This window comes from Neomonachus schauinslandi, chromosome 2, assembly GCF_002201575.2.
Source record: "Neomonachus schauinslandi chromosome 2, ASM220157v2, whole genome shotgun sequence".
Classification (NCBI taxonomy): Eukaryota; Metazoa; Chordata; class Mammalia; order Carnivora; family Phocidae; genus Neomonachus; species Neomonachus schauinslandi.
The window spans coordinates 101892165-101902417 of NC_058404.1; positions in this window are offsets into that span (position 1 = coordinate 101892165).

A 10253-nucleotide genomic window follows, 5' to 3' on the forward strand; every position below is an offset into this window, starting at 1 on the left:
TTTCTTCCTGAAACATTGTCATTCTATCTGTCCATGTTTTCCATTTCATTTTCTCTCTGGGCTATACCGCACAGCATAGTGTAGGGTTAAGAGCATAAACTCTGGACCTGGATTATCCGTATTCAAATTCAATGGTATCCACCATTGCACCAATTGCACAGGATACTTAAAAAGACTCACAAGACTTTATTTGGTATATTCACATAAGACTTTCATACAAGTGGGGCATAGGGCAAACAGGAGGAAAAAAGTGTGGGCATCAGAGAGTGATTGTATTATTTTATATCCAACCAGTGGTGGAAGACAATTTCATTGCTTCATATTCTTGCCAAATTTAGGGAGTGCAGTATGAGGGAAACAAGAGTGGTGAAAGGGAAGTGGAAAGAGGAAAAACAAACACAAGATGTGTTACTGAGCTGGCCACTGCTTGGTATCAAGTGTCACTGAATGCTTGATTTCAAGGGACTATCTTCCAAGAAACTATATATATTCTATTTACTAATACTTCAGCTCAGGACAGTTTGTTCAATGGAAGAGGAAGGAAGAAAAATTTAGTTTCAGCTGCCATGTCCCATTGGTCAAAGTTTCCCAAATGAAAATTAACCCCCATTCAACATTGTTTGTACTTGCCTGGAAGCTGTGTGTCTCCTCATTCAGCAGGAACAAGAGAGTGCCAAGGTGGAAAGTGTGGGAATCATGGCATAGACATGATGTGAGGTGCTGTTTGGATGTGCTGTAGTGAAGTTGCTTCAAGGTGGCTGGGTGAAAACAAGTGGTCCACACTCCAGAGACAGTTTTTGCATAAAAGGTGTCTGATGCTATGATTTAATGCTGATAATTTTGTTATTTCTGAGTTTCCAAAGTTGAATCCAAGCACACCAGACATTATAGAAGGCATAATTATGCCCTATACACATGATTCTTTTTTTTTTTAAGATTTTATTTATTTATTTGAGAGAGAGAATGAGATAGAGAGAGCATGAGAGGGGGGAGAGTCAGAGGTAGAAGCAGACTCCCTGCTGAGCAGGGAGCCCTATGCGGGACTCGATCCCAGGACTCCAGGATCATGACCTGAGCCGAAGGCAGTTGCTTAACCAACTGAGCCACCCAGGCACCCCCTATATACATGATTCTATTGCTAATAATTTATTGACTGTTTCATTCATTCATTCATTCACTCATTCATTCATTCATTCATTATTTACTCAGTAACTAGCATGTGCCAAGCACTCTTTTGGGCTCTTGGGACCAAATGGACAAGGGTTCTATTGTCATGGGCTTTTTCTACAGTGGAATAAAGACAATAAAGAGGGACATGAAATTAATATCAGGAAATGATGAGTGCTTTGTAGAAAATAAAGCAGAGGGAAGAGGCAGAAGTGTTCAGAGGGGTGCTGTGAAGGTTGTGGAAAAGGTGTTACTTGAGGAGGTAGTCATATTTGAGCAAAGAATTTAAGGTTAAGGAAAAATCTGTCAGGTGTTAATTTGGAAAGAGAGATGTAGGCAGAGGGAATGGCCAATGCCAAGGCCCTGATGAGTAAGCATGCTTGATCATTGTAGCTGGACCCAAGATGGATTTTAAGAGATGGGCAGATCCTAGATCATGTATAAGTTTATACACCATTGCAATGAGTGTGGACATTATTCTTAGTGGAAAACTAATGGAGACTTTAAGCAGGAAATGACATGATGTGATTTGTATGTTTTGTTGTTCTGTTTTTAATCACTCTGCTCTTTAAAGAGCAGGAGGTTAAGAAAAGAAAAAAAAAGCCCTTGCCTCTAACTTACATTTATTGGTTGGATTCTGAGTCAACCAGACAAAATGGATTTATATGAGCAAGGGATTTAGGACAGAAGGAGAGCCATGGGGACACCAGAATGTACCTAGAGAGGGAAAGCATGAGGACGCACAGTGTTGATTTCAGAAACTGTTCTCCAGACCTAGCTTTTCAAATTTGGTCTGAATTCAGGACAGAATAGGGAGGGTCAGGAGCTTTAGGAAGATTGAGAGACACTGGGATACAAACATCATTACTGGATGCTCAGGGAACAAAGTGTGACATTGCGGAGTATTCTCTCTTCTTCCTCAATGAGCATAACTTCATTCAGTGCTTTGAAAATCAGAGTAAACTTGGAAGCAACAGCAAACAGAGGCTGAGAAATGCCATAGGGAATGCAGTGCGCCTAAAGGTGGGGGCTGGCATAGATAGAAATCTTAGGGGATTCCAGACACATTACTAAATTTATTTCTGAGCATGGGTCACTCTTGGGTCTATGCAAAATAACTGGTGAAACCTAGAGGGGCCCCGGAGGAGCAGTGTTAGAAGATGGGTAAAAAAATCTATATGGCTACCAAAGATGGAAAAGCTGGGGAAGACCTTCAATGTCTTCTCATTGCGCTTGGGATAAAGAGTTCTCAACTCTGCATAATTGGGACCCTGCTTACCTCTCTCTGTCCTCCCTCTCTCAAATTGTATGAGCCAGCTTTTCCAGTTCTTTGACCATATCTGGCCTATGAGAATGCTGTTTCTTCTCATGGATATTTTTTCCCCTTCTGTTTTGGCTTGGTTAGTTCCTATTCATTTTAAAGTCTCATCTTTGAGGCCACTTGCCCCAGCATGAGTTTCCCACTTGGATTATACTCTGGATTATGCACTCCTACTCTATGCTTCCATGGCATCTCCAAATACTATACTTCCATAGTACTTACTGCATGGAACTATTTATATATTTAGTTTAGCCCTTACTGGAATGAAAAACTTCATGACATCAGGGATTGATCTGTGCCTTGTTCACTTTTGTACCTTCAGTCTGTACTGTAGTTCCTGGAACTGAGCAGATGCTCAGAAATATTTATTGAAGGAGAAAGGTAGAAAGTTAAAAAGGAAAGGAGGAAAAAAGGTTATAGATAAGGAATGAGTATGCTTATCTTCTATCATCCCCTTTGATTCAGCTCTCAAGTGCAGTGGTTTCTCTGCTGAAGTTAGTATAAGGTATTATGGTATTTTCTCTGTTCAGAGAAAACCTGATCTTAAGGCTCTATTAGTCATTCTTTTAGGCAATATTATTTCTTGAGGATTTATATTGTGGAGGCTGCTCTACATAATAGAACGATAAATAAAACAGCTTTTGCCCTCAAGTAACAAAAAAGAGTTAAGTTGGGGACAGAAACATATCAACAATTAATTTCAAATGACTAGATCGGTTTGGGAACTGAAAAAAATATATATGAGCTGTGTCTTGAAGGAAGATAAAGTATTCTTTAGGTCAAAAAGGAGCTTCTCTTATTCCCCACAATTGTGCAATTCATCATAGGCCCTTTCTTTCTGAAGTGGCATTAAGAACAATTGTGTGCATTTCCGTTGTGGATAGTCTTACTTTTTGCTGGCTTTTTTTGTTTTTCTGTGCTCTGACTCTTCTTCATATCAAACAACTAAACACTGATAAATGGTGCTTTAATCCTTTTTCCAAGCCTCTCCTTCCACAAGGTTGCTGCATAGAACCTTTTGTTCCAACAGTATTTGAATTCAACTGTTCAGGAGATTTGACTTATATTCCATTCCTCTGCATCCCCACCCCATAATACCAAAGTTCAAGAGGACCTGAGTTCATTAAATTATGAAAACAGAAACTACACCCATGAAGATAGCTAAAGTATGAAAAGAAACAATAAGAAGTACTGGCAAGGATGTGGAGAAATTGGATCCATCATTTCTTGCTGGTGGGATTAAAAATTAATACAGCCACTTTGGAAAACAGTTTGGCAGTTCCTCAAAATGTTAAAGGCAGAGTTACTATACATATAACCTAGCAGTTCGGCTCTTAAGTGTATACCCAAGAGAATTGGAAATATATGTACACACAAAAAATGACTACACAAATGTTCATGGTGGCATTCTTTGCAACAGCTACGCTAGAGACAATGTTGTGTCTTCTCAAGATTCATATGTTGAAAGCTAAACCACACTGTGATGGTATTTTGAAGTGGAGCTCTTTGGGAGGTGATTAGGTTTTGAACGGGATTAGTGCTTTTATAAAAGAGACTCTAAGGAGCTTCCTTGACCCTTTTATGAACCTGGATGTGGGCTTTGACCAGACACCTATTCTGCCAGTGTCTTGATCTTATATTTCGCAACCTCCAGAACTGTGAGAAATAAATTCTGTTTATGTCACCCAATCTATGGTATTTTTGTTATCGGCCCAAACAGACTAAGATAAACACCAAATGGAAACAACCCAAGTGATGAATGAATAAACAAAATGTGATATATCCATACCACGGACTATAATTCAGAAATAAAAAGGAATGAACTATTGATATATGCTACAACATGATGAACCTTGAAAACATTGCAATAAATGAAAGGAGTCAGAAACAAAGACCACATATTGTATGATTCCACTTATATGAAATGTTCAGAATGCAAATCCATAGAGATAGAAAGTACATTAGTAGTTGCCAGGAATGGGGGAGGGAGATATGGGAAGTGACTGCTAATGATGGATAGTGGCATGTTTCTAGAGTGAAGAAAATATTTTGAAATCAGGTAGTGGTGATGGTTGTACAACTGTAAATATACTAAAAGCCATTGAATTATATACTTTAAAAGGCTAAATTTTATGTAAGTTAATTATATCTCAATATAGCTGTTATTTTAAAAACACAGATATCAAGACATAGAATACTGCAGCAAATGTAGTTTGGCAGACTTGACTTGAATAACATCGCTTTCCTTCACCAATCTGTGGATTCAAACTCCATGGAAGTAGAATTCTGGCACACCAAATAAGTTCTACTGACTCTATTTAAAAAGTTACCATGAGAGACTGTGGACTCTGAGAATCAAACTGAGGGTTCTAGAGGTGAGGGGGGTGGGGGGATGGGTTAGCCTTGTGATGGGTATTAAGGAGGGCACGTTCTGCATGGAGCACTGGGTGTTATATGCAAACAATGAATCATGGAACACTACATCAAAAACTAATGATGTACTGTATGGTGATTAACATAACATAATAATAAAAAAAACTAATGATGTATGGTGATTAACATAACATAAAAAATGGGGAAAAAAGTTAATGCTATGTAATTACTTATAACATAATTCAATCACAGTTAAATGGGGGAAATAGATAAAAGAAAAAATCAGTATAACTTCAGTATCAAATCTGCTCCATTTAATCTTCAAAAAATTGTTTTTATCCATTGGATATTCTCTCCTGCTTTGTCGAAGATTAGTCGACCATAGAGTTGAGGGTCCATTTCTGGGCTCTCTATTCTGTTCCATTGATCTACGTGTCTGTTTTTGTGCCAGTACCATGCTGTCTTGATGATGACAGCTTTGTAATAGAGCTGGAAGTCCGGAATTGTGATGCCACCAGCTTTGGTTTGTTTTTTTTCCCCAACATTCCTCTGGCTATTCGGGGTCTTTTCTGGTTCCATACAAATTTTATGATTACTTGTTCTAGCTCTGTGAAAAGTGTTGATGGTATTTTGATAGGGATTGCATTGATTGTGTAGATTGCCATGGGTAGCAAAGATATTTTAACAATATTTGTCCTTCTAATCCATGAACAGGGAATATTTTACCATATCTTTGTGTCTTCCCCAATTTCTTTCATAACTCTTCTATAGTTTTCAGAGTATAGATCTTTTACCTCTTTGGTTAGGTTTATTCCTAGGTATCTTATGATTTTTGGTGCAATTGTAAATGGGATTGATTCCTTGATTTCTCTTTCCTCTGACTCATTGTTAGTATATAGAAATGCAACTTATTTCTGTGCATTGATTTTATATTCTGCCACTTTGCTGAATTCCTGTGGGAGACCTAGCAATTTTGGGGTGGAGTCTTTTGGGTTTTCTACATAGAGTATCATGTCATCTGCAAAGATGAGAGTTTAACTTCTTCTTTGCCTATTCGGATGCCTTTTATTTCTTTTTGTTGTCTGATTGCTGAGGCAAGGACTTCTAGTACTATGTTGAACAACAGTGGTGATAGTGGACATCCCTGTTATGTTCCTGACCTTAGGGGAAAAGATCTCAGTTTTTCCCCATTGAGAATGATATTCACTGTGGGCTTTTGTATATGGCTTTTATAATATAGAGGTATGTTCCTCTATCCCTACGCTGTGGAAAGTTTTAATCAAGAAAGGATGCTGCAAAAAAATTTAATTGAAGTATAGTTGATATATTAATAGTTTAAAAATTTATATAATAGTTTATATGTTTTATATAATAGTTTAAAATATATTTTAAAATTTTAATTGAAGTATGGTTGCTATTAATTTCAACTATACATCATAGTAATTTGACAATTCTATACATTATGTAATGCTCCTAACAATAAGTGTACTTACTCTCTGTCATCATACACTGTTTTAAAGATATTAACTATATTCTCCATGCTGTACTCTTTATCTCTGTGACTATTTTTTTTTAATAACTGAAAATCTGTACTTCTTAATGTCCATCTACTGTGTTTATCACCCCATGCTCCTCCTCTGTGATAACCACATACTTTTTGTCTGTGTTAATGGGTTTGTTTCTGGTTTTTGTTCTTTTTTTTGTTCATTTGTTTTATTTTTTTATATTTTACATATAAGTGAAATCATATGGTATTGGTCATTCTCTGATTTATTTCATTTAGTATAATACCCTCTAGTTTCATCTATGTTGTTGTGAATGGCAGGATTTCATTCTTTTTTATGGCTGAGTAACATTCCATTGTGTATATATACCATATTTCTTGATCCATTCATCTATCAATGGACACTTGGGTTGTTTCCATATCTTGGCTATTGTAAATAATGATGCAATAAGCATAGGGGTTCATGTATCTTTTCAAACTAGTGCTTTTGTTTTATTAGGATAAATACCCAGAAGTCAAATCACTGGGTGGTTTGTTTCTTCTTTTTTTAGTTTTTTGAGGAATTTTAATGCCATTGTCCAGAGTGGCTGTACCAATTTTCAACCCCACCAACGATGCACAAGCGTTTGGTTCTGTCCACATCCTCACCAGTGCTTATTATTTCTTGTCTTTTTGACACTAGCCATTCTGGCTGGTATGAGGTAATATCTCTTTGTGGTTTTGATTGCATTTCTCTAATTATTAGTGATACTGAACATCTTCCTATGTGTCTGTTGGACATCTGTCTGTCTCCTGTGGAAAAAATATCTTTGAGAAAATGTTCAGGTTTTTTGCCCATTTTTTACTTGGATTGTTTGGTCTTTTGGTGTTGAGCTGTGTAAATTATGTATTTTGGATACTAACCACTTAACAGATATATCATTAGCAAATATTTTCTCCAATTCAGTAGGTTTCATTTTCATTTTGTTTGATGGTTTCCTTTGCTGTACAGAAGCTTTTTAGTTTGATGTAGTCTCAATTGTTTATGGTTTCTTTAATTTCCTTTATCTGTTGAGACCTATCCAGAAAAATATTGCTAAGGTTAATGTTGAAGACATTATTGCCTATGTTTTCTTCTAGGAGTTTTATGGTTTCAGGTCTTGCAGTTAGATGTTTAATCCATTTTGAATTTATGTTGTGCATGGTATAAGAAAGTGGCCAGTTTCATTCTTTTGCATGCAGCTGTCCAGTCTTCCCAACACCATTTATTAAAGAGACTGCCTTTTCCCCATGGTATTTTTTTTTTGCCTCTTTTGTCATAGATTAATTGACCATATAAGTATGGATTTATTTCTGAGCTCTCTATTCTGTTCTGTTGATCTATGGGTTTATTTTTCTGCCAGCACCATACTGTTTTACTCTATCTTTGTACAATAGTTTAAAATCTGTGATTGTGATACCTCCAGTTTTGTTCTTCTTTTTCAAGATTGCTTTGGCTCTTTGGGATATTTTATCGTTACATACACATTTTAGTATTATTTGTTCAGAGGAATTGAATTGAATCTATAGATTGCTTTGGGTAGTATGGACATTTTATTTTTATTTTTTATTTTTTTATGTTCAGTTAGCCAACATATAGTACATCATTAGTTTTTATTTTTTTAGATGCTCAGTTAGCCACTGTATAGTACATCATTAATTTTTGATGTAGTGTTCCATGATTCATTGTTTGCGTATAGCACTCAGTGCTCCATGCAGTACATGCCCTCCTTAATACCCATCACCTCGCTACCCCATCCCCTGACCCCCCTCCCCTCTGAAACCCTCAGTTTGTTGCCTGGAGTCCATAGTCTCTCATGGTTTGTCTCCCTCTCCAATTTCTTCCCATTCATTTCCCTCCCTTCCTCTAAGGTCCTCCGTGCTATTCCTTATGTTCCACATATGATAATTGTCTTTATCTGCTAAACTTATTTCACTCAGCATAATCCCCTCCAGTTCCATCCATGTTGATGCAAATGGTGGGTATTCATTCTTTCTGATGGCTGGGTAATATTCCATTGTATATATGAACCATGTCTTCTTTATCCAGTTCTTTATCCAGTATTCATTCTTCCAGTCCATGAGCATGGAATATCTTTCCACTTGTTTGTGTCATTTTCAATTTCTTTTATCAATGTTTTATAGTTTTCAGAGTACAGGTCTTTCACCTCTTTGGTTAAGTTTATTCCTAGGTATTTTATTATTTTTGGTGCAATTGTAAATGGGATGTTTTCTCAATTTCTTTCTACCACTTCATTTTGTTTATGGAAATGAAACAGATTTCTGTATATTAAATTTGTATCCTGCTACTTCCCTGAATTAATAATTTCTAGTAGTTTTTTTGTGGAGTCTTTAGGGTTTTCTGCAAATAGGTAAGGTTTTAATTCTTCCTTATCAATTTGGATGCCTTTTATTTCTTTTTGTTGTCTAACTGCTGTGGCTAAGACTTCCAGTACTATGTTGAATAAAAGTAATGAGAGTGGGCATCCTTGTGTTCTTCCTGATCTTAAGAGGGAAAACTTAGTTTTTCATTGAGTATGACATTAGCTGTAAGTTTGTCACATGTGGCCCTCATTATGTTGAGGTATGTGTTCTCTATACCCACTTTGTTGAGAGATTTTACTATGAATGGATGCTGAATTTTGTCAAATGCTTTTTCTGTGTCTATGAAGATGATCATAAAATCTTTATTTTTCACTTTGTTAATGTGTTGTATTATATTGACATTAAGTCCATCTTGTATAATGTGTCATTCAAAGACAATGTTTCTTCATGATTTTCTGCCTGGTGATCTATCCATGACGTAAGTGGGGTGTTAAATCCCCTACTATTATCGGATTACTGTCAATTTCTCCCTTTATGTCTGTTAATATTTGCCTTATCTATTTAGGTGCTCCTATGTTGGGTGTATATTCATAATTGTTATATCCTTTCATTGCATTGATCCCTTTATCATGTAGTGCCTTTTTTGTCTCTTGTAATGATCTCTGTTTTTAAGTTTATTTTGTCTGATATGAATATTGCAACCCTACTTTATTTTCACTTCCATTTGCATGGAATATCTTTTTCCATCCCTTCACTTTCAGTCTGTATGTATCTTTAGGTCTGAAGTGAGTCTCTTGTAGGCAGCATGCAGATGGGTCTTGTTTGTTTTATCCATTTAGCCACCATATGTATTTTGACAAGAGAATTTAGTCCATTTACAGTTAAAGTAATTATTGATATTTTGATGTTCTGCTTGGTTGCTCACAACTACTCTCTCTTCCACATCACTGATCCATTCTTCTGCATGCTCCAATCTACTGTTAATTTCCTCTAGTGTATTTTTTAAATTTCAGTTGTACTTTTCAGCTCTAACTGGTTCTTTTTAATATTTTCTCTTTTTTGAAGTTTTCACTGAATTCATCTACTCTCCTCTCAAGTCCAAGTATCTTTATGACTATTACTTGGAATTCCTTATCACACAGTTTGCTTATCTTTGTTTCATTAACTTCTTTTTCTGGAGTTTTGTCTTGTTCTTTTGTTTGGATCATAGTCTTGTGTCTCTTCATTTTGTCTAACACCCTGTGTTTGTTACTATGTATTATGTAGGTCAGCTATGTCTTCTGGTCTTGAAGGAATGGTCTTATGTAGAAGATGTCCTGTGGGGTCCTGTGGCACAAACCTCCTGGTCACCAGAACCATGTGCTTCAAGGGTGTCCCCTGTGTGCACTACATGCTCCCTCCAGTTGCATGGGTATGACTACAGCAAATGTGCTGGTAAAGGAAGCTGGCCCTCAGCCCAGCTGTCAGCATGACCAGCCATGACTACTGTGAGGACACTGATAGACAGGGCTTGACCCTGGTGTGACTGACTGAGAGGCCCAGCTT